At 35.1% G+C, this 24,298-nt stretch overlaps 1 protein-coding gene across 1 annotated transcript in view; it reads right to left on the bottom strand.

The window, feature by feature from the left end:
* LOC107552683 (leucine-rich repeat and immunoglobulin-like domain-containing nogo receptor-interacting protein 3) overlaps positions 1 to 9,681 on the bottom strand; it is a 45,719-nt gene extending 36,038 nt beyond the window's left edge. The window contains exon 1 of the mRNA XM_016234627.1: positions 9,564 to 9,681. The gene's annotated coding sequence lies outside the window, so the exon portion shown is untranslated. The remainder of the gene's footprint in view (positions 1 to 9,563) is intronic.
* Between the last annotated feature and the right edge of the window lie 14,617 nt (positions 9,682 to 24,298).

The raw sequence follows: 24,298 nt of genomic DNA, 5'->3' as shown, positions 1-24,298 counted from the left end.
AAAAATGTTAAATAAATAAATTAACTAAAAATTGGTTTAAATATTTTCTAAATATTATTTAAAAAATAAAATATTTTGTTAACATGCACGTCATCTGAAAACAACTGACATTAGACAAATAGGGTCATTCCGTGTCAACTCAATCAGAGGTCCCCGGCTCAAATTTTTGATTTTGCTAATATTTTTTCTGAAGAAAGATAAACATGTATAGTGATGAAAGCCAAACTATTAAATGTCATGGATGAATATTTACTGAGTAATCCACTATTTTGTAGAGGGGGGTTGTTTTTAAATTGAGATAATAACCCAATATTGTTTTTAAATTGAGATAATAAAATAAATTATAAAATGGAAAATTTAAATAAATGTGAAAATGAATTACATTTGAACTAAAAATAAAATATTAAAAAATTTTATACATTTAAAAAAAAAAAATTATACATGCATGTTATGATGCTGAAATAATAGGGGGATATTTTAGCTTAAAGGGGTTTGGGTTGACAAAAAAAAAAAAAAAAAGGTTGGAACTCCCTGCTCTAGAGCAAAAAAAAAAAAACCCTCATTATGTTCTCACAAGATCTCAAGAACGTCTCAAACTGTGCTCAGATTTGCCAAGCTACTGAAGTTTGCAGTAAAAAGCCATCAATACGATTTCAAACATTTCTCTCGTTTAAATGATCTGAGCAGCTCTCAATATTAATTTTATAGCACTATACTCTTATAACTATTGGCTCGTTTGGCACGGTTTTATTTCCTAAAAGAGGTTTTAGGAGAATCTCAACTAAGAACTCCATTAAGTTCCCTGAGCTTTAAACGAGCAACCTCTGAGCAATGAAATCTTCCTTTGGGTCCATTTAAAGAAACACGCCAAATAAAAACACTATTGTGTTCTCGAATTGTGTGTCAACACACCACTAATGAAAGAGGAACGTACCAAAAACATATGAAATGGCATTTCCTGTTGCTACTTTGTATCTCTGTTAAGCGCGTCCCGTTTCTCATCAGGCTACAAAATCAAACCGTAAAAATAGATGGCAGCGCCGCTTTGGGTTCATTAGAGGAAACGTTCGTTAGCGCTGATGCCAAACGGGCGAATTGTTGGATACAGGAACACTGTCTTTCCGTTTTAGGATGCCCAGACCGGAAATACATCAGAAATGGACAAAGATGCACAAAATTAAACATGCAAAAAGCATCTTTTCACCTATTTAAGTAATCACTGATGGTGTCATTTAGGGTTAAGGATTGTTTGTTCAAGCATGAGCAATAGTAACAGTAAATAACACAGCTAATTTAAAATTCAACATACGTCTAACATATGCAAATGAGCACTTAATCAAAAGCATGCATCCCACAGAAAATCCTCTGCAGTCTAATCAGCACAAACAATGCATTTTTTCTAATTCACTATAGTTTTAATCATAATCGTCGACCCGGCTCATTCAGCCATTATCAAGATGATTTTGTTTGATTCCTTTGGTCTTTCGCTTGATTACGGCATAAATTAACTGGCCAGTGTAAAGGAACAAGCCTGTTTGATTCAAATGGACACGGAAACAGACATATATTATATATTATTATAGCTGGATTTCTCTTTCTATCTCTCCATCCCCCATCTTTCTCGCGGTTTGAGATTGAAGCCCGTTTAAAACCCTCATGGCCCTGGGCAACACGATAACGCGCCTGTCAAAAGCACTTTCCGTTATGGCCTGGCTTGTGAACGGGGGAGAGGCAGATAACACGCTGTGCATGCACACATACACATACATAAGCTCATATCTCACGTACTGTGCTTGCATGATTTCAATGCACAGAATATAAATGCACATATTTCTGTGTAGCGTCACTGATTGCAATTTTATACATAAATTGCACACATTTCAAAAGCTATGTTCCTAAACCTAGCACTGCACGCATCCTTCACAGAGAACTTAAATCCCCAATGCTAGAATAGAGTTGCTTGCTTTTTCTGACTCTAGAAAAATAATCAGACTCCAGTAATCTCATATGCATGATTCTTTTTGCTAAAAAATAAAATAAAAATGCATTTCAAAGTGCACGACACGTTTTTGAAAACAATACCATTACCATCTCCATGTAAACTACAAAAATGTTCTTCTAAAATGAGCATTTTTCTCAGGCTTCTGTTAACGTTCAGTTACTTCACTTTAATGGCAATGAAAAGAACCTATTCCTTTCCATTAAAGTGAAATTACTGAACCCACACATGGGAGCCTGTTAACAAATGCTCATTTTAAAAGAATTTCAAACGGTACATTTCAAAACGGAACTCTTCATGTGCATGCGTCTTGTTCACGCAGTGTTTCTTTACAATGTGACATTGCCAACTACTGGCCTGGGTTGCATAATACAGCCTTTTAAGTTATTTGCAAAAAAAACCCCCCCCCGCAAACTTTGAAAAACAAGCTTCAAAGTGCACGTTTTTGAAAACGATACCATTATCGTTTCTGAGTAACCTTCAAAAACACTCATTTGGGAAAGCGTCATGTGCATGAGTATTACGTCTTTAGTCTTGTACTTTTAAACCACAATAGGGTCATTCCGTGTCAACTCAACAAGAGGTCCCTGGCTCAAAATTTTGATTTTGCTAATCTTTTGTATAAAGAAAGATAGACATGTATAGTGATGAAAGCCAAAACATTGAATGTCATGGATGAATATTTACTGAGTAATCCACTATTTTGTAGGGGGGGGCAATTTTCACCTGTGATTCAGAGCCAAATTATAGGGGGTTAAAAATGACTTCAGAAAGATGGCAGCATCATCATTTTATTTTCACACAGAGATTGATAGATCTGTTAGTAAAATCTGTTGACTTAAGCAATCTTTGTTGCATTATGTGCCAATGGTGACCATTCAAAAATGGGCTTTTCTCCAAAGTTTGCATGCCTGTAACTCAAGAAGTATTAAAGATATCTTAAAGCCCTTTTATATATTGGGTCTTAACAAACTTTCCTTTTGGCGTCTTTATTTTTAAGACCCCATATCGTTCAGTCCCAGAGATATGGGGATGTCAATGAGGCTCCGTATTCAAATTGTTGAATATTACCCATTTTCAGTGGTCGAAAACCAAATGTTGCTCAAATTGTATACAGCCGATACTTATTTTATTTAAAGTGGAATGTCTGAAGAATAAGTAATGTTGAAAGTAGAAATGCATCTCGTTTCCCTCTGTCAAAACAATTTTATAGGACATACCTGTTTGAGTGTCATACATATTGTTTTGAATGTCATATAATATTATCGACATTCCCCTTTAAAAGAAAAGAAGCATCATATTTTTGCAAACTGACCCACACTTGTTTTTTTGCCACTGAAAATGTATACATTTTAACTATTTACTCCTGGAGCCATATTAAAATTTCAATATCTCTGGAACCGAACCATATAGGGCCTTAAAAATTAAGATGCCAAAAGGAAAGTTTGTTAAGACCCAATATCTAAAAGGGCATTGAGATCTTTTTAATACTTCTTGAGTTACAGGCATGCAAACTTTGAAGAAAAAAACTTGAAAAGTGCTCTTTCCCCATTTTTGAATGGTCACCATTGGCACATAATGCAACAAAGATTGCTAAAGTCAACAGATTTTACTAACAGACCTACCAATCTCTGTGAAAACATAAAATAATGATGCTGCCATCTTTCTGAAGTCATTTTTACCCCCCTGGAATTTGGCTCTGAATCTCAGGTGAAAATTGCCCCCCCCCCCCCTCTCTACAAAATAGTGGATTTCTCAGTAAATATTCATCCATGACATTTAATATTTTGTCTTTCATCTCTATACATGTTTATCTTTCTTCAGAAAAAATATAAGCAAAATAAAAAATTAGAGCCGGGGAAGTTTCTCAAATTTGGTTGATTTGACAAAGAATGACCCAATAGTGTATTTAGTCATTTTTGCTGGATCTGGGTGAACAGGGATTGTTGCAAACTTTTCTAAAATGCAAAGAAAAAAAAGAGTCAGTTTTTAGTACCTCGTTGTCAAGTAAAGGCACTCTTAATTGCTGCAAACAGAGCAAACGACTGCATGCCAGAAAACAGACTGCACTGCATTTTTACACTTTTATTTGAGCAGAATATCTCAATAGAGATCGGTAAACTCCAACTTATGTTTTTTTTTTTTTTCAGGTCATCAGCGTTTTTTCCATACTGTAGAGAGAGCGAGTGCGTTGCCAGGTTGCCAAAAGAAAGTAAACCACAGGGAAGAAAATTGATCAATTTATGAAAAAAGCTCTGGGGGATTGAAACTCTTGAAATCTGGCAACCACAACCTTGAAATCTTGTGGAAGATTCTCACCAATGCAAGATGCCAAATTTTGATTAAAATGAAACATTTTTCAGGATAAATAACCAGCAGGTGAGTATGCTTAATAAACCAAGAGAAGCAGAAATAGTGACCATTGATTATAATACGATTCATGGCGCAGCCTTTGTTGTTGAGTTTCAGAAGAGATCTCAACAATGTCTCACACAGTGCTTAACATCTCAAAGTCTGCAATATCTCAATATGAACTCAAACATTTCTCATCAAATGATCAGAGCAGCTACACCTACTGAATAACAACTACTGACTCATTTGAGTCTGTTTTTATTTTTCCTGAGGAATTTTAGGGGAAACATTTAAGAAAGTTGAAATCTAATTGAAGATCTTCCACACTTTGAAACACAAATCTCAGAGCAATGAAACATTCGTCTGGGGTGTTTCATATATCACTCATAATTACATTCATTTGTGGGTGTTTTCTCAGAGGAGGTGGTCAAGCAGCGGCTCAAAAATTAATCAACAGTACAAAAACTGAATAGTGTTTAATGCACTCATTTTCTTTAGTTTCAGACTGAGCTCACGGTGCACTCAGAGATCTTAAATCATGCTGTGAATGTGAAAGAGGAATGGAGAAATACCAGAGAGGAAGCAGTGCCTCTATTGTGCTTTGACTGGCCAATTATCTTTCCATCACGTCAAGATAATTGTATTTATATAGTGATTTATACAATACAAATAGCTTCAAACCAGCTTTACAGTAAAAATCAGTGCAAATGCCTTGCAATTCAGTTCCACTGATTAATCACATGGGTACATCCAGAGGAAATGGACAGACTAAATTAAAACAACAAAAAGAGAAAATATACAAATACGTCTAACATAAAATATCAATACTATCAAATATCAAAAACACACAACAAAATAACTAAAACTGAAGCGAAAACAGAAAATAAAAAAACGAATTCAAGATATGAATAAAAACTATGAAGACATTTAAAAAAACTAACTAAAAATCAAAATTACTAAAATAACTAAAAAAAAATGAACAGAAAATACAAATGCAAAATATGAATAAAAATCGTATACATATTTAAAAATATATAAAATACAACAAAATTACTAAGAATAAATTTAAATAAAAACAGAAAATATGAAAACTAAACTAATTTAAATATTAATAAAATTATAGACACATTAAATAAAAGAAAATGACAAAAACAACAAAGTTACTAAAATATATTTTTAAAAATCTAAATATTTATAACTATATATAAATAAAAAATAAAAACAATAAACTTAACCAGCAGGCGAGTATGCGTAATAAATCCATAAAATTAGAATGAAAACAGAAATTTCCATGCCTTTAACCTGGAAACTATGTATGAATATTTGAATAAATTATGATATACATATACTGGACTGAAAAAACAAAAACAAAAGCAGAGAGGGTCGTTTCAGAAGTCCAACACACACCACTGATGCATAAAAATAAAGAGATAAATGTTTACAAGACATAGAACTGATTAATACACCATATGCAGAACACGCACTACAAGACTCATATTTTCAGGCAGTTTTTATCTTTTTATTTTATTTTTATATTTATTTATTTGATCTTTTTGATACTTTACCTTTTATTGTTTGCAAATCAGTACAAAAATGATGCAAAGCTCTGTTGATATCAATGCATTGCCATGTCAAGCGAGTGTGGGCATTCATTTTTAAACAATACAATCTGGTCTTAAATTATGCAAACGCCGATAACCTTCTGTCTTGTAGTGTGTGTTTTCTTTTGTTCAGATTTCTAGAAACATTAATTTTTCTTTATCTTCATGAAAAATTCATGACCATGCCAATTGAGTCAACCTGATACAGCTGGTGTTTATCTTTTATTATTCTTGGCAAATTAGTGCAAAATGATGCGAAACCCTTCCTCCACATTATTTGTTGCGGTCAATGCATTGCCATTTACACAGGTTTATGTGAAAAATCATTTTGAGTCGATACAATCTGGTCATGATGAAACATGCGTCAAGCGACGACCTTCTGTCTTGTAGCATGCATTTGCTTTATTCAGTTTTTAAGAAATCTGAATTTTCCTTAATCAGGTTATGCCAATTAAGTCAACCTGTTTACAAATGCTACTTATCTTTTACTCTTTGCAAATCAGTGCAAAAACGATGCAAAGCCCTTTGCTTATTTGTCGACATCACTGCATTGCCATGTACACAAGCTTGTGTGCAAATTACATTTTACAATCTGGTCATGAAATGTGAGTGACGATATTCTGTCTTGCAGTGTGCATTTGCTTTTATTCAGTTTTCTAGAAATCAGATTTTTTTCAGAATAAGCCAATTGAGTCAATATGTGATACAGACATTAAGAAAACTATTTTAAACACATTTACCGGCACACTTGTCTTTAAAACAAGTCTGCATTTCTATTCATAACGACAATAAAGATGGTGGAACTGCAGACAGGACAGAAAGAGAGACAGATGTCAAGACGACGCAGGAACACGAGTCCCTGGAGCTCAAGCCTTCAAAAAGCCTCGTCAATACAGTGTGTCAAAATAAAAAGCCATAATGCACGACTGACCAGCATCTCACACAGTCACACTGCAAAAAATGCTTTTCTTACTTAGTATTTTTGTCTTGTTTTCTAGTACAAATATCTAAACATTCTTGAATCAAGATGCATTTACTTCACAGGTAAAATGACTTAAGATTGTAAGTCTTGTTTTCTTAAAAAAATATTAAAAAAAGGATCAATTTTGTTTGTTTTTGCTTTAAAGGAGCAAAAAATCAGCCAATGGTGTAAGAAAAATACACACACACACAAAAAAAAACACTACTTAAGTCATTTTACCTGTGAAGTAAATGCATCTTGATTCAGGAATGTTTAGATATTTATACTAGAAAACAAGACAAAAATACTAAGTAAGAAAAGCATTTTTTGCAGTGCAAATACGTCTAACATAAAATATCAATACTATCAAATATCAAAAACACACAACAAAATAACTAAAACTGAAGCGAAAACAGAAAATAAAAAAACGAATTCAAGATATGAATAAAAACTATGAAGACATTTAAAAAAACTAACTAAAAATCAAAATTACTAAAATAACTAAAAAAAAATGAACAGAAAATACAAATGCAAAATATGAATAAAAATCGTATACATATTTAAAAATATATAAAATACAACAAAATTACTAAGAATAAATTTAAATAAAAACAGAAAATATGAAAACTAAACTAATTTAAATATTAATAAAATTATAGACACATTAAATAAAAGAAAATGACAAAAACAACAAAGTTACTAAAATATATTTTTAAAAATCTAAATATTTATAACTATATATAAATAAAAAATAAAAACAATAAACTTAACCAGCAGGCGAGTATGTGTAATAAATCCATAAAATTAGAATGAAAACAGAAATTTCCATGCCTTTAACCTGGAAACTATGTATGAATATTTGAATAAATTATGATATACATATACTGGACTGAAAAAACAAAAACAAAAGCAGAGAGGGTCATTTCAGAAGTCCAACACACACCACTGATGCATAAAAATAAAGAGATAAATGTTTACAAGACATAGAACTGATTAATACACCATATGCAGAACACGCACTACAAGACTCGTATTTTCAGGCAGTTTTTATCTTTTTATTTTATTTTTATATTTATTTATTTGATCTTTTTGATACTTTACCTTTTATTGTTTGCAAATCAGTACAAAAATGATGCAAAGCTCTGTTGATATCAATGCATTGCCATGTCAAGCGAGTGTGGGCATTCATTTTTAAACAATACAATCTGGTCTTAAATTATGCAAACGCCGATAACCTTCTGTCTTGTAGTGTGTGTTTTCTTTTGTTCAGATTTCTAGAAACATTAATTTTTCTTTATCTTCATGAAAAATTCATGACCATGCCAATTGAGTCAACCTGATACAGCTGGTGTTTATCTTTTATTATTCTTGGCAAATTAGTGCAAAATGATGCGAAACCCTTCCTCCACATTATTTGTTGCGGTCAATGCATTGCCATTTACACAGGTTTATGTGAAAAATCATTTTGAGTCGATACAATCTGGTCATGATGAAACATGCGTCAAGCGACGACCTTCTGTCTTGTAGCATGCATTTGCTTTATTCAGTTTTTAAGAAATCTGAATTTTCCTTAATCAGGTTATGCCAATTAAGTCAACCTGTTTACAAATGCTACTTATCTTTTACTCTTTGCAAATCAGTGCAAAAACGATGCAAAGCCCTTTGCTTATTTGTCGACATCACTGCATTGCCATGTACACAAGCTTGTGTGCAAATTACATTTTACAATCTGGTCATGAAATGTGAGTGACGATATTCTGTCTTGCAGTGTGCATTTGCTTTTATTCAGTTTTCTAGAAATCTGATTTTTTTCAGAATAAGCCAATTGAGTCAATATGTGATACAGACATTAAGAAAACTATTTTAAACACATTTACCGGCACACTTGTCTTTAAAACAAGTCTGCATTTCTATTCATAACGACAATAAAGATGGTGGAACTGCAGACAGGACAGAAAGAGAGACAGATGTCAAGACGACGCAGGAACACGAGTCCCTGGAGCTCAAGCCTTCAAAAAGCCTCGTCAATACAGTGTGTCAAAATAAAAAGCCATAATGCACGACTGACCAGCATCTCACACAGTCACACTGCAAAAAATGCTTTTCTTACTTAGTATTTTTGTCTTGTTTTCTAGTACAAATATCTAAACATTCTTGAATCAAGATGCATTTACTTCACAGGTAAAATGACTTAAGATTGTAAGTCTTGTTTTCTTAAAAAAATATTAAAAAAAGGATCAATTTTGTTTGTTTTTGCTTTAAAGGAGCAAAAAATCAGCCAATGGTGTAAGAAAAATACACACACACACAAAAAAAAACACTACTTAAGTCATTTTACCTGTGAAGTAAATGCATCTTGATTCAGGAATGTTTAGATATTTATACTAGAAAACAAGACAAAAATACTAAGTAAGAAAAGCATTTTTTGCAGTGCAGGATGAGCGCCGCTCACTTCATCCGAACTAAACTTTCAACGCTCCTCAACATTCAGGATAAAAGCGACGCGTAAAAGCAAAACCTCCAACTAATGTTGCATAAGCTCAGTGTTCGCAGCCCACGCGCTCCACAGGTTGCGCGGCTCCAGGGTTCACCTGTGTGTGTGTGTGTGTGTGTGTGTGTGTGTGTGTGTGTGTGTGTGAAGTTCACTCACACAGGTCTGGAGTGTGCCGGCTGCGTCCTCATCTGTCTCCTGCTCGCCGTCTCCTCCTCGCGTCTGTCCATAAGTCACGCGAACGCTTCCATGCGTGTCCTCAAGCCCGAGTGTGTGTGTGTGTGTGTGTGTGTGTGTGTGTGTGTGGTGGGCTCCAGGTTTCCCCTGTGTGTGTGTGTGTGTGTGTGTGTGTGTGTGTGTGTGTGTGTGTGTGAAGTTCACTCACACAGGTCTGGAGTGTGACGGCTGCGTCCTCATCTGTCTCCTGCTCGCCGTCTCCTCCTCGCGTCTGTCCATAAGTCACGCGAACGCTTCCATGCGTGTCCTCAAGCCCGAGTGTGTGTGTGTGTGTGTGTGTGTGTGTGTGTGTTTCCCTCTCTGGCATCAGAAACGCCGACACACACTCTCTCCTCCTTGCGCGCACGACCAGAGATGCTCTCCCAGATAAAGCTCTCGTTCGCTCCCGTGCATGTGCGTGTGTGAGAGAGAGACAGAACACACACTGTCGCTGTCTCCGTCTATCTGCTGCTCAGTGCTCACGCTGCTGTTTGGTTTCTCAGCTCACCCCGCTGACACGCTCAGGGAGCGACGCGCAAGTGCAGCACTGGAGCAAAAACACAGAGCGGATAAGGGATCGTGGACAATTCATAGCTTTCAGTCACGTGACCGGTGTTCTGATAATTTGTGCTACCCCAGAGCCCTAACCACCATAGACATTGAGGGGGACAAGTTCCCCCCAATAATTAGAAATGGCCAATCTTCCCCCCACCCCCAGGTCTTGCACTGATCTGCTGCACTCCATTACGCAGCGCTCTGTTTTTTAAGATGCCAAAAAGCTGTAAAAGTTACATTTTCAGCCTGGCCTGCTCAGCAGGTTAGCAGCGCTCATCAACGTCAAGAAAACTGATATAGCAATCAAATCAAAGTAGGCGGGCGGGCTTTACTGTTCACAGAAGCAGAGCGCAGATTTCAGCACGAATCGTCACTTTATTGCTGAAAGAGAGCGAGGTAAGATGCAAATCGTTTAATATTAGCGCCGCTGATTAGATTAGTGAACCATAATCAAATTTTTTACCCATGAACAATAATACTAAAAATCCAGCTAAATGTTCGCTTTTCCGTTCCTTAAACAAAACGAAAAAAAATAATAATAATCTAACCGTTTCTCATTTCTCTTTATTGATTTATTTTTAGTAGAAAATCCAATGTCCAGAAGATACACGGACCCTATAAGGGTGTAACGTCACACGAAAACGATCAATTACATAACAGTCAATTCGCATTGATTTGTGAAGTGCACATATCATTTCAAAGCAGCTTTAATGTGTTGCTAGACCGCTGCTTTGACATTCTGGCTGGTTCTGGGTGTTTTTAGCATGTTTCTCTGCTACGGTAGGACATTCAAAACATCCGATCCCTAAATCCATAATCTACAATATTCTGGAAAATGAGGGACAGAAGACAGTGTGATCAATGTGTCCTACTGTTTTTGCGTTCAAGGTTCACGGTGTGTGTGTGTGTGTGTGTGTGTGTTTACCTCTCTGGCATCAGAAACGCCGACACACACTCTCTCCTCCTTGCGCGCACGACCAGAGATGCTCTCCCAGATAAAGCTCTCGTTCGCTCCCGTGCATGTGCGTGTGTGAGAGAGAGACAGAACACACACTGTCGCTGTCTCCGTCTATCTGCTGCTCAGTGCTCACGCTGCTGTTTGGTTTCTCAGCTCACCCCGCTGACACGCTCAGGGAGCGACGCGCAAGTGCAGCACTGGAGCAAAAACACAGAGCGGATAAGGGATCGTGGACAATTCATAGCTTTCAGTCACGTGACCGGTGTTCTGATAATTTGTGCTACCCCAGAGCCCTAACCACCATAGACATTGAGGGGGACAAGTTCCCCCCAATAATTAGAAATGGCCAATCTTCCCCCCACCCCCAGGTCTTGCACTGATCTGCTGCACTCCATTACGCAGCGCTCTGTTTTTTAAGATGCCAAAAAGCTGTAAAAGTTACATTTTCAGCCTGGCCTGCTCAGCAGGTTAGCAGCGCTCATCAACGTCAAGAAAACTGATATAGCAATCAAATCAAAGTAGGCGGGCGGGCTTTACTGTTCACAGAAGCAGAGCGCAGATTTCAGCACGAATCGTCACTTTATTGCTGAAAGAGAGCGAGGTAAGATGCAAATCGTTTAATATTAGCGCCGCTGATTAGATTAGTGAACCATAATCAAATTTTTTACCCATGAACAATAATACTAAAAATCCAGCTAAATGTTCGCTTTTCCGTTCCTTAAACAAAACGAAAAAAAATAATAATAATCTAACCGTTTCTCATTTCTCTTTATTGATTTATTTTTAGTAGAAAATCCAATGTCCAGAAGATACACGGACCCTATAAGGGTGTAACGTCACACGAAAACGATCAATTACATAACAGTCAATTCGCATTGATTTGTGAAGTGCACATGTCATTTCAAAGCAGCTTTAATGTGTTGCTAGACCGCTGCTTTGACATTCTGGCTGGTTCTGGGTGTTTTTAGCATGTTTCTCTGCTACGGTAGGACATTCAAAACATCCGATCCCTAAATCCATAATCTACAATATTCTGGAAAATGAGGGACAGAAGACAGTGTGATCAATGTGTCCTACTGTTTTTGCGTTCAAGCTCACTCTCATTTTCACAACCCATGTTTTTTCCACTGGACATTTTCTGGAGGTGTATTTTTAATGTTTTGACAAAACTATGTAGTAAAAAATATTTCCCCTCGCGTCACATTGAACGGTGCATGGTGGAAAAGGTTATGCATGTTTCTGATGTCACTGTAATAACTATTCATTAGTGCACATTATTTTAAAGAAAAGGATATGTCATCAAAATATAACAACTTGCTCCATCTCTAAAATCAGACTTCAGACTTGGATTGTTAATTTCCAGTTCCCATTGACTTCCATTGTAATCTTTGTCCACATAATGGAAGTTAATAGGAAACAAAACTGTTTGGTTACCAACATTCTTCAAAATATATTCTTTTATGTTATACAAAGGAAAAGAAAGTCATGTTTGGAACAACAAAGAGTATATGATGACAGAATAAATTTTTTTGGGGTGAAATATCCCTTTAATGTTAATTAGTAGTCAAATATCTACTGTATAATGTATAATAAAAACAGGACTTCATTTGTTCACTTTGTATCTCCAGTAAATGTATCTTGATTTAAGAATGTTTAGAGATTTGTATCGGAAAACAAAACTAAATTACAAATGAAGATGATCATTTTTGCAGTGCATGCAGCGTTTAGTGTTTTTATGAATTTTAGACCTTCTGCTCTGATTAAAGAACTTTTAAGGACTTAATTTGTGAAAGCAAGAAACATGACTTTTTAAGAACTGCAGAAACCCTGAGTTCAATTATTCAGCAACCTCTTTTAATATTTTCAAGCACATCAGCTAAATAGAACTTTTACCAAACTTTAATTGCGTTTAAGCCAAAAGCAGCTTAAGTGGTACAGTACTGTGCTTGCAACGCCATGCCATGGGTTCAAACTCACAAATGCAGATGGTGACCAGGCTGTTAAACTCCAAAAAAAGCAGAATAAAAGTCCAATAAAAATAGCCCATATGATTTTGTGTTCAACAGGAGAAAGTGAAGGGTTGGACTGTCACGAGGGCGGGTAAATCATGACAGATTGATCATTTTTGTGTCTTATTTAAACATCTGCTTTATGAAGTGAATTAATGATGGCATTAAAGCCCGTGATCTCTCCAAACAAGCCCCGAGTCAAACAGACAAACAACTCAATCGGGTTTGTGCAAATTGAGTAAATTGTTCCACTGAGTGAAAGAATGAGCCAATTACAGATCTCGTTATTGTGCACATCATTTATCTTCTGCATGTGCAACTTTGCTAGTCCGATATTCTGTGTCCTTGTTTTATCCAAGACTTTGCAATTGCATGTGGGTTTAGATTTGCAATTGATTTTTAAAAGCCAAAACATTGTTTCTCATGCACCAGTCACTTTTGATATTTTGGACTTTTTGGCTTTTCATAAAGTTTTGTTTCAAACTATTGGAAAGAAAACAACCAAAATACACATTTAAGTGTTTATTTCATTGCGCTTTATCTATTTGTGTCTGTATATTTCAATTCCAATCCATATCTTTAAAGAGTTTTTTTCTTTTACAAATACCAAAACTTAGTTTTGTTCCTATCTATCTATATTCTGAAGGTTTTTACTGAGGGGTTTGTTCATACATCATTTACACTGATTTATACAACATTTTATTCCTAAAAAAAATTGGGCAAAAGTGCATATCTTTAAAGGCTGTGAGTTTTCTCTCCACTTCACCAAAACTTTCAGTTTTATTCTTATCTGTAATCTGAAGGCTTTAACTGAGGGGTTTGTTCATATTTCATTCATACTGATTTATATATAACATTTTATTCCTAAAAATACAACAAAAGTGTTTTTTTTCTGTCTGTTGACAGTACACTGTAAAAAATGACCGTGAATTTAACGGTAAAAGACTGTAAAAATGCTACAGTAAAAACCTGTTAAATGGTTAACGGTAAATTCCTCTACTATATACGGTGAAAAACTGTATTGGACATTACATGTATTAGACATTCATTTTAAGGTAGTATACTGTTTTTGGAAGTGAAAAAGACAGTATAATTTACAGTAAATAACCGTAAATTGACATTCCCAGAATTCCCTGCGTTATATTTCAAATTTGATGTTTTTTTGTTGAAATAACTGTTTCTTCTTAGTTTTTTCTTGTCAGTTGTGTACATTAGGGTTGTGTGTTACTCCTAATGTTGTTAAATTAATGTTTATTGCATTATTTCAGTTTCATGTGTATTACCGTAATGGTATTTAGTGTTTGTGTGAATGACACTGTGCACCTTCTATATATGTTATTATTTAAAAGCTGCTTGTGATTGGCTTTGGTTCATCATGTGACTTTCTCATCACCTCCTGCATTTGGTGGTTATCAGTGTATTACAAAGCTACAAAACAGATTTCAGTACTTCAATAGGTTGGTATATTAACATTATATCAGTTAATGAAATTACGGTATTTAACTGTAAATTTAAGTTAAAACCGAATTATTCTTACAGTGTCTGTGTGATTTATGGAGTGATAAAAGAAGATACCCAGCTAACAAAAATATGTTCCCATTGAGTTCTAGAAATGTTATTTCTGATTGTTCTGGGAAAAGTTTTTTCAAACGTTAAGCGGTAAAATTCCGGCAACCAGCTGCCGTTTTTTTACCGTAAATTTTACGGAATTATTCTTACAGTGTCTGTGTGATTTATGGAGTGATAAAAAAAGATACCCAGCTAACAAAAATATGTTCCCATTAAGTTCTAGAAATGTTATTTCTGATTGTTCTGGGAAAAGTTTTTTCAAACGTTAAGGAAACATTCCATTGTGTCATTTTGTAAACATTATGGGAATGTTACTTTTGAGTGTTCTAAAACAAAAATGTTAGATTTAAACTTAAACGTTTCAGGGGGAAAAAACATTCCATGAATGATGTAGGGCTATAAATATAATGTTTCTGTGCTAACATTTTGAGAATATTATTACAGACCAGTGAACTTTATAAAAAATGTTCTATTAATATAACTGGAAGACTATTTGTTCATATCTTTGAGAGAACCTTTCCAGAATATTCTGAGAACGTTTCCTGTCAGCTGGATTTCCAAAATCCCCAAAATGTCAGCGAAATTTCCTTTAAACACGCAGTGTGTGTCTTCTCCAGATGTTAACTGATGGACTGGATTACTTGTGGATTATTGTGATGTTTTTATCAGCTGTTTGGACTCTCATTCTGACGGCACCCATTCACTGCAGAGCATCCATTGCTGAGACACTGATGCAATGCTACATTTCTACAAATCTGATGAAGAAGCTAATCATGGATTTTCTGAAGCCTGAGCTCATTTGCACAAATTTTTAGGTGAACTGTTCCTTTAAATGTTTTACCCTCTTCACCTGTGCATGGTGTTTTGCCTTAAGTAGGTTGTTATAAAGTGTGTTTGCTGCATGTGTGTGTCTTTGAGGTTTACCAGATGGCTCTGCTCACGGCTCTCTCTCTCTTTCTCTCATCCGTGTCTCTCCGTCCAGAATCTCTCTCAGCGTAACAAGAGCGAAATGCACTCGAGCAGTAAATATAGGTCACGGTCGCATTGAAGCTTCTCTCTCAGCACTGACACACAATAACAGCCCGCACTATGGACTTCCCATCCAGCGCTGCTTTTATCCGTGTGCTCTTCAACATTTCCACCCGAGGCTGTGAGAGAAATCTCCAGCCGGTTTAGAGTAATCCAGCACCGCAGGCTGTGGCGTTACGGGTTAGAAAGATGCAGGCCATCATTAGAGAAGCCTGGATTTGACACTTGGAACCGGTGGACACTACAAAACCCCCAAAAATATATATTTATGTCTTTGAATTGCATATAAAATTCCCATGCATTTGGATATCAGAGTTTAAACTCAAACCAATACACTTAATGTGATGCATGTTTGTCAGGCATACATAAATGAAAATGCACTCAAAAATCATGGCATCGTTTGTTATGAACTATTTACGTCCATTTTATTATTCATATAATCATATTTTCAAATTGAGGAAAAAGCTAAATAACAAGATACATTAAGTTAGTTAAAACACTGAGTTTATGATAAATAAATCTGGATATTGTGCATTTATATTTAGTTTATTAGTACTAAATCTTACCTGTTTCTTACTCATTTCATTTGTCGTCTAAATTTGACAAATATGCATCACATTAAGTTTATTAGTTGGTTTCAGTGTTATTTTAGTATCACTGAGATACTATTATAGTTGTCATTGATATTTGAAATTTATTTTTATTTATTTTTATTTTTATTTTTAATTTTAAAGTTTTAGTAATTTTGTTGCATGTTTTTGTCATTTTTAGTAGTCTTTTATTTTTTATATTTATATGTCTATATACATTTTTATTTCAGTTTTAGTTTATTTTAGTGCATCAAGTTAAACTAAATTAAAATGAGAAATGTTGCCTTAGCAAACAGCTGAAATTAGTTTTTATATTTTGTTTCAGTTAATGTTTATTTTATTTCAAGTAATTCAATTTATTTATTTTTTAATTTTTTAGTTAAATACATAAGCCTGGTTTGTTTGTTAAAACTGTGTAATCCAAACGAATATGAAATATTGTTTTCAATTCAAATACATGAGTTTTTTTTTTTTGTCTTTATAGGCCGCTGTGTTTCTTTTCACGCAATCAAGCATCACTAACCCCAGCGCCTCGGGACAATTTCCAGCTAGCGTTCTTGATTTTCTGCATCCGCTGAGCTGGTAAAACATTCCCTTCCTGAAGCAGCTGGGAGCTTGTTGACACTTTTAAAAGGGAAAATCAAGTTGAAGCTGCTGGGAGCATTTCAGCATTTCACTCACTTCTGGCTCTTGAAAACTGAAACAAGAAAATAAAGCAGAAGTTTATGCATCAAGGTATTAGTGGGATGAATGCAGTTTGGATGGGGGTGACTAAATAAAAATTTACATAATTGTATAATTTGAAGATTTTTTGTGTGTATATATATATATATATATATTTTTTTTTAATTGATTTAATTAAAAAATTATTTTAATCTTACATTTTTATTATTTCAATTAATTATTATTGTTTTGTTTTTTTTCATCTAACAAAAGTTTGGGAAACCCTGAATATGTGAGACTACAGGGTTTTATCTCATTTTCATCTCCACTATCTTCTGGTCTTCACAAAACTACATTTTGCACACGATGTGTATTAAACGCAGCAGCAATTTAGTTTTTCTGGTGTTGCCACAGCTAACTGTAACGGGGCTGACGAGACGTGAGACGTGTGGATCCACCTGCAGGCTTTATTAAAAGAGACGTAGTACACAGGCAGGGTCAAAACAATGGCAAACAGGTATATGGTGGGCAAAACACAAGAATAGTCCCAGGGCTAGCGTTGGTCACCGATCAGCAGACAGAATCAAAGGGGCGAGACGAGAGGGAGAAATCCAAGGAAACGGGCAAAGATCAAAAAACGCAAAAACAGGCAAGGCAAGGCAAAACACGGAGACTCGGAAAGGGGTACAGGCTAAACAATACTCAGCAGAGAAAGGTGGTTAGAGTGGGTGTTATATAGTGAATGAGGAAATTAGAAACAGCTGTGTGCAATGAGTGCAATCAGGGCGGTGTGCAAATTGTGCAAAGAATGATGGGAAATGTAGTCCGGGGTGCTATGCAACAGTTTGTGTTGTGCGAGAGTCAATGTAATGGAAAGTGTGACATCTGGTGGTGAATAAACGGAAGTCCATGGACTGAATTCGTGACACTAACAATCCCAAACTATTTGTTTAAAATTTGTGTGGCACAAAAGACATATGGAATATGTAAATTTGTGATAATAAATAATAAGAAAACTCGCCAGAGCAATTAAAAAAAAATGATGGAAGAGGACCTTCAGGATGAAAGCTGACTGATATTTGCCTGATTTAAAAAAAAATGTTTTCATAAATATCTGCAGGTGTCCATAGCTGTAAAGAGAAAAATTACAGAGGAGAATTAAAAGCAGTCAATCAGCTTAGGCTGGTTTTAGCTGGGGGGTTTTAGCTGTCTTTGGACAGCTTAAATACACCATAAGTCTTATTGTGTAAAAGTTTTCACCCCCTCAATGAAAGTCTATGGGATTTTAGGTGGTTTTGATACTCTGGTTTACGAAAACCGTAAGCCGGATCAGTTAGAAAAGATATAGCACCCCGAGTCAGACCAGTCTGAAGGTCTGACCCGAGTTTGGTGGTTGTAGCTTTAAAAGTCTAGGAGGAGATACACTTTAAAATTTGGTCTCAGAAGAAGTAGTTTAAGTAGGATTTCAGTAAGTTGTCTTTTTCAAGCCAACTTAATGAAATGGATGATATGGTACATTCGTGTTTATTACAATCTTGTGTTCATCTCTAACTGCAAATGTTGGCATTTTAAAACCAAATAGCAGGTGAATGAAATCCGCCTCGTGCACGACAAACGCCCGCTGTAAATATACAGTGATGGACTGTAATGTTCATTTCTGTCTCTTTCCTCATTATATGAACACAAGCTACAGCCCAATCCCACATCAGTCCCACTCTCTCCTGCGCTGGATTGATCTGCGTCTTCATTACGCCTGGCATGCAGCTCTTTACCCACAATCCTTGGCTGCGTTCCTGTACTGAGCTATAAAATCTGCCCTAACAACATGCAGGCCAGAAAAACAGCTCCGGCAATGTGCTGAGGGCAGATAAATGTCACCCGCTCGCAGATTCAGTGTTTGATTCTTTCATGAATGTAGTCTTTTTCTGGGCAGATTGAGAGTGAGTCAGGAACACGTGTGTCTGATGTGATGCTGAAGGTGGTTATGAAACGCTGAGAGGGACTGGTTAAGCTGAGTAAAACTAGTTTCTTGAGCTAGAAACTATTCGTAACCGAAAATAGTTAAGCTTCAATCAATTAACTGCTTTGAAAAGTAGTTAGCTAAACTAAGATATGAACATGATTATGGTTTACTGAAACTAAAACCACTTTAATAATAATAATAATAATTATTATTATTATTATTTGTTAGAAAAAAATGCAATAAAATACAAAACTTAGTTTCAACTAGTTGGCATTTTATTTTAGTATTTTTTAGTGCTGTCAAATGATTAATCGCGATTAATCGCATCCAAAATAAAAGTTTTTCTTTACATAATGTATATATGTGTACTGTGAATATTTATTATGTATGTACACATGCATGTATATATTTTAGAAAAATATGTTATGTTTATATATTAAATGTATTTATTTAAACTATAAATTATATGAATATAAATATAGACATGTAAATACATGTATTTTCATATTTTCAAAATATATACTGTATGAGTGTGTATTAATATACATAATAAATATACACAGACATATATTATGCAAACAAAAACTTTTATTTTGGAAGCGATTAATCGCGATTAATCGTTTGGCAGCACTAGTAATTTTATGTGCTTTTGTCATTTTTATTATTTGTTAAATATTACACTTTAGCTTTAATTTATTTGAGCTACAATCAAGCCATTCTTTTCAAAAGTAGTTAGCTACACTGCCATTTACTAATAAACAGGGTTATTATTTGTAACTAAATTAAAACAAAAACCATAAAAACATTGTTTTTTACTTGAAATGATTGTCAAAAAAACTATAAAAATTGTATTTATTCAACATAAATATCAAAAACTAAATTTATGAAAAAATTATTTTCATTCATTAAAATTTAACTGAAATAAAATGATGTATAAATATCAGATGAAAACTTCAAAACTTAGAAAAGAAGAAATGTTGCATTTGTAGCCATTTGATATAAAATAAGTTCACGTACTAAAATGACTAAAACTGAAATAAAGTTGAATAGAACTATTTTTTTAAAATTAAGAATGGAATTAAGAAATTTAGTTATTTCATTCAACATAAATATCAAAAACAAAATATCAAATTCATTTTAATTCAATTAAATGTATTTTTAAATTACATTTTACATTTTTATTGAATCAATTTAAATCAAGCTGAAATAAAAAATACTTAAAATTTGAAGTGAAAATTAGAAAAGTTTCATTTGCAACTTACTGAAATAAAATAAGTTCAAGTACTAAAATAACAAACTTTAATAAATAAAAGCAAAATAAAAATATTTTACAAATACCAAAAAATGTAAAATATATAAAAGAAAAAATTAGAAAATAGAAAAAAAACTACTAAAAATGACAAAAGCACATAAAATTACTCAAATTAAAACTGAAAATGAAAAGCTAATTCATACTATTAAAAAATACTTAATTATATAAATAATACTAAAATAATATTGGCATGTTCAGAATGTGAGGGAAAGGTGCTTGAATAAGCAGATATTTAGGTTATATATCATAGGCAGTTTTGACATTAACTAGTCTCTCTCTCTCTCTCTCTCTCTCTCTCTCACACACACAGCTTTGCTCCTATTGGTTCATTATACAGTCATTGCAAAGACAATTAATCTGCTAACCTCGCATAATATTTACTGAAGCAAAATATTGTATTTATTTTTTATTATTATTATTATTTTTTTTTTTACAGTTTAAGTTTGACCTCTGAATAACACCACTTGTTACTTTCAGAAAGTAAAGGTAATGCTTTACCCTCTGCGCCGCTCATGTGTGTTCAGCATTCGGCTCATGAATCCTGTGCTTTAGCAGCTCAGCCACAGATTTCTGAACAGAATCCTCTGGTTGAATTCTCAGTGTCTGGTCAAGCGTGAGTGTGTTTGAGGAGTGTCTGTGTGTGTGTGTGTGTGTGTGTGAGTGCTTGTGTGTGTGTGAGTGCTTGTGTGTGTGTGAGTGTGTGAGTGAGTGAGTGTGTGAGTGCTTGTGTGTGTGAGTGCTTGTGTGTGTGTGTGTGTGTGTGTGTGTGTGTGTGTGTGAATTATATAAATAATACTAAAATAATATTGGCATGTTCAGAATGTGAGGGAAAGGTGCTTGAATAAGCAGATATTTAGGTTATATATCATAGGCAGTTTTGACATTAACTAGTCTCTCTCTCTCTCTCTCTCTCTCTCTCTCACACACACAGCTTTGCTCCTATTGGTTCATTATACAGTCATTGCAAAGACAATTAATCTGCTAACCTCGCATAATATTTACTGAAGCAAAATATTGTATTTATTTTTTATTATTATTATTATTTTTTTTTTTACAGTTTAAGTTTGACCTCTGAATAACACCACTTGTTACTTTCAGAAAGTAAAGGTAATGCTTTACCCTCTGCGCCGCTCATGTGTGTTCAGCATTCGGCTCATGAATCCTGTGCTTTAGCAGCTCAGCCACAGATTTCTGAACAGCTGAACAGAATTGAATTCTCAGTGTCTGGTCAAGCGTGAGTGTGTTTGAGGTGTGTGTGTGTGTGTGTGTGTGTGTGTGTGTGTGTGTGTGAGTGTGTTACGTCCCAAAGACGTATAGTTCTGTCATGACTTTAAGATACTGTGCGTTTCCTTCTGTTGTTATGTGCATGTGTCCTGCTCTCCTCTGGCTCCTCCCACTCTCCACTCTGGCAGGTGGCCTGATTGCTCCCCCAGCTGCACCTGCTTACCAGCCAGGAGGGAAGCAGCATAAAAGCAGAACACAACTCTCAACCAGGGAGAATCCTTCTCCAGAGCCTGATCTGTGTCCTGCCCGGTCCAGTTTGTTGAAACTGTGATGCAGCTGTTGGGAATCTGCATGGTTGCGAACATTTTTACTCGTTGGTTTAAAATGCTGTTGCTCTAGTTGCCTTTTCTCTAGTGAATTCCTTAGTCCTGCTAAACGTAAGTGAAGAGTCCTGTTGTGACCAAGTGCTCTAAACTCTATTATTTTGTAAAACTGTTATTCATCTGATTGTTTGTTTTTGTTGCAAGTTATGATTGGGAATTGTAGGGAGGCGGGCGCCATTTCATTTTCATAAACCCCTGTTTTCTCCTGTTTGGTGGCTAGACAGGGAGTGAGCGTACTTTCTGTTGTTGATTTTCTTTTTCTTTGAGAGATTTAGTAAAGGACTTAACTCCCTAGTTAGACTGAACTTTTGTTTGTTGTTTTGGCCTCGTCCCCTCCTGAAGCCTCTGTTCCACTCCTAATTTATACTTCCTGTTCAAAAGAAACCCGGCTATACTTTGCTAGCCTGTAATAAATTTGTTAAAAAAGATGTTGTTGTTGTGGCAGGGCCCAGACAAATGCTCTTTGACCATTTAATATTATGTTCTGGAAAACAACCCATAGGACATAACTGTGTGTGTGTCCAGGTGCTGCTGCATATGTCGGGCTGATACTCTGGCACACTTTCACAGCATCACCGCTCATCTTGAGCTCCTCCCCGGCCCTCAGATACAAACACAGACACACACATTCACACTGGGAAAAAAAGAAAATCAATTTTTATTTTTGCACTCATATTTTAAGTATGGAATTAAGTAAAATCTACTTAACCAAGTTATGTAAAATTAGTAAAGGAAATAAGTAAATTTAACGTGGCCAGTTAGAGTTTGAGGAGTCATTTCTACTTAATTATTTTAAGTTTACCCTGCAATACTCAAGTACATTTCACTCAGTCACAGTTCGTAAACTTTACTCAAACAACATTTATTAACTGAATGAACTCGGAGATCTCAATACTTGGCGCATTATACACAATGACGCTAACAATCAGTGAATAGTGTTTAAGTATGAATGCATCATTTTGAGTAGAAAATGAACCCCAGATGTTAAAAAGGTTAAAAAGAGTCCCAGCCGCTGGGTCAAAACAACCCAATAGCTGGGTTTGTCCCTTTTTAACCTTTTTGACATCTGGGGTTCATTTTCTACTCCAAATGTTACCTTAGTTAAAACAAATCTAATTTTCAATAATGTGTATTTTATAATAAGGCCCATTCATTGTGTGCGGCTGTTAAAGTCTCGTCTATGTTCAGCCTAATGAAGCTGTCAGCGCTGATCTATTATGCTATAGATTCACAGAAGAGACGGTGTTTGTTTAGGCTTCAGAATAAAAGCAGCCTGTGTGAATAATGCTACTCTTCTACAGGATTCAGGGCAGTTTTTGGTGGATTTTTAACATGCAAAGTCATGTTTAGTCACTCGCCGACATTCACTGCATCCTAATTTCTCTGATTTTATAATTAGTGACGTGACATGACATGTGGCCAAGTATGGTGACCCATACTCGGAATTAGTGCTCTGCATTTTACCCATCCAAAGTGCACACACACACAGCAGTGAACACACACAAACCGTGAACACACACCCGGAGCAGTGGGCAGCCATTTATGCTGCGGCGCCCGGGGAGTCCGACTCTCTAACCATTAGGCCACAACTTCCCCATTAGCCTGATACTGCGACGAGACCATAAACTCTATGACTTTAATTACACAATGAGCACAAATGTCTTGCACGCTCATTTCAAGCCTCATAACGCAGAGCAAAGTGTCAGTACTTCACATTAGTCCTTTACAAACGCAGCTCTTAAAGACACGACGCTGCGCTTTCACACAGGCCCACATGTGAAAATTATTCAAAAATGCATGAATATCAGTGTTTTGTATTATTTATACACTTCTGTATGTGGGTCAAAGACGTGAAGATGTCCGCATCAAAAGAAATTGACAAAAGTGATTATATGTCCACAGAAAACACATTAAATGTTAGTAAAGTGTCTACTTTTAAGGTTTCAAATATGTTTTTGGAGAATAAAATGTCAATTTGGTTGAAATAATGTTACGTTGTCGTTCAGTGCAACATTTATATTTATGTAAAAATTCAAACAACATGCTTATTCTGACGTGTGCATATTAAAATATGTAAAAGAATAAGGGAGCATATTACATTTTATTGGGTTTTAAATGAGTAAAAATTTCTTACTAACAAATGGTCAAAAGCTATTATAGTGGCACATTTAAAAATTTTAAATAACAACGAATTAGTATTTGGGGTGAAATTCGGTTTTTTTAATATGTCATAAAATTGATTTTTGTTGTAAATATGCCTGACGAGATTGTTACACTGAATGTCATTTTACTGGGTGTCTTCTGTAAATCAGGGGAAAATGTATGATATTTATTTTTTGCTCGGTATGAATTGACATTAAACAGTAAATTTTGGAAAAAACAACAATTTAAAGCAATATTGTTTTTATGCTTAAACCCTTTTT

Source organism: Sinocyclocheilus grahami, unplaced genomic scaffold, assembly GCF_001515645.1.
Source record: "Sinocyclocheilus grahami isolate Dianchi unplaced genomic scaffold, SAMN03320097.WGS_v1.1 scaffold456.1, whole genome shotgun sequence".
In the NCBI taxonomy this organism is placed as follows: Eukaryota; Metazoa; Chordata; class Actinopteri; order Cypriniformes; family Cyprinidae; genus Sinocyclocheilus; species Sinocyclocheilus grahami.
The sequence above is the reverse complement of the archived record's forward strand: the minus strand, read 5'-3'. Positions and strand labels throughout refer to the sequence as shown.